This window comes from Prionailurus viverrinus, chromosome D1 (assembly GCF_022837055.1).
Source record: "Prionailurus viverrinus isolate Anna chromosome D1, UM_Priviv_1.0, whole genome shotgun sequence".
Taxonomy (NCBI): domain Eukaryota; kingdom Metazoa; phylum Chordata; class Mammalia; order Carnivora; family Felidae; genus Prionailurus; species Prionailurus viverrinus.
This window is the reverse complement of record NC_062570.1, coordinates 65940702-65942527: the sequence shown is the minus strand read 5'-3', so window position 1 is coordinate 65942527 and position 1826 is coordinate 65940702.

The window sequence follows — 1826 nt, the reverse complement described above, 5'->3', positions numbered from 1 at the left end:
CTGTTGGACCTGCCTTGATGCATTGCCCAGTCAGAGGTACCTGTCCTAGAGAGACAAGGCAAGGCTGTCTTTCACTGTTCCCTGGGTGATTCATGCCTGGAGGAGTGACCAGGCAGGAATCCAGGCAGCAGGACAGAAGGGGCCAGGGCAGCCACTGTTGTTCACTGCTGGAAGCATACCAAAGGACTGGAAGGTGAGCTGCAATCCCACCTCCTTTTTGCCCCTCCCTCCAAGAGATCCTGCCCTTGATGAATGGGGCTAGGGGGCAGGGGCTTTCTTGAAGCCAGGTGAGTAGCCTTCCGGACTTCTGGATTTCTTTTCCCACAAGCAGGCTGTGAGCTGTGAATCTAGGACAAGTGTTGAAGACAGGAATGGAAGGTAAGAAGCAGGTTCATGAGTTGAAACCCAGTCCTTCCAGGTCTGGGAAGTCCAGCACATGTTCTGGGGGCAGACAGTCTTTCCCAGCTGTGCCACTTGCCTTCCTTGGGCAAGACCTTAACTTCTTGCCATACTTACACTAGTATTTATTGAGCACCTTGTATGTGCTGTGCTAGGGATTTAATGGTAAGCAAAAAAATAGACTCAGTTGCCTTCTTAGAGCTTACAGTTAGTAAAGAAGATAAATATTAATCAAACAACCAATAAGATGCCCACTACCACATACACACACAAGAAAAGTCCAGGAGAGATGTAGAGAATATAATTAGGGAAAATTCACCCACTCTGGGAATTGAGAGAAGGCTTTCCTAAAGAAATGATAATGGAGCTGAGGTCTGTTTACTGAACAGGGTAGAAAGGACATTCCATGCAGAGAGAACAGGATATTCAAGGGTAGGCCATGTGGCAAGGAGAATGGCTCCTCCAAGGAACGGGAAGAAGGCTCAGGAGGCAGAAGAAGTGCAGATTGGAGACCCAAGTGGGGACAGACCATGCAAGAATGTGGGTCTTAAGAGCAATAGACAGTTTTTTGTGGTGCTTTAAACAGAGAGGTGAGATTAACACACTTGTAGTTTGAAAGGTTTACTCTGGCAGCAAAGAACAATGGATTAGAAGAGAATCAAAGAACATTCAGGAGAGCAGTTAGGAGGTCTCCGGCATTTGCCTGTAAAATGGGAATAATAGGTAATACTATCTCATAAGCTGTTACCAGGATTTCATGAAATACCGCATTTTAAGTATTTATGCCAGCACCTGACACACAGTAAAAGCTCAGTTAATGTCGTTACTGTTACTTTTGTTGGTTCTCTTCGTAGAGCTGATCTTTCTGCTTCGTATCTGCTCCTGTCAGACAAGGTGGGAGAGGGTAGTGGCGGTGGTTTCTAGGGTGGAAGTGTGGTTTGTCTTAGGTCGCAAGGTAGAGGCCAGAAGCCAGATGCCTGAAAGGCTGTTTAGAATGGCTTGAGAGTATCAAGGACTCACAAAGAACACCGAGTTCCGATTGCTCTCGGAAGCATGCTGGAGAGTGAAAGACCCTCCGACGGTAAGCCCTAGAGGTGCTTTTCTCCCCGGTGTTCTGAAGAGCAGGTGTGGGGCACCATGCACTCCTGTGCAGTAGCGCGGAGGCGGGAGCCATTGCCACTCCTCAGCCCTAGGCTGACTCTCAGGATTCCAGCCAGCCCTGCGCCCCCCGGCTCGCAAGTGCGGATGCGGGTACATGGACAGAGGGTGCCAGGAGGTGGAGTAGGGGGTGGGGGAGGTGTCCCCGGAAAGCCGGCTCCAGCCAGCCTGCAGGGGCTGCCCCCTCCCCAGTCACGTGGCCTGGTGGGTGGGGACCGACCTGAAGTTGCAGAAATCCTGAGCCATCCCAACTCTGAAGTGCGCTGTGG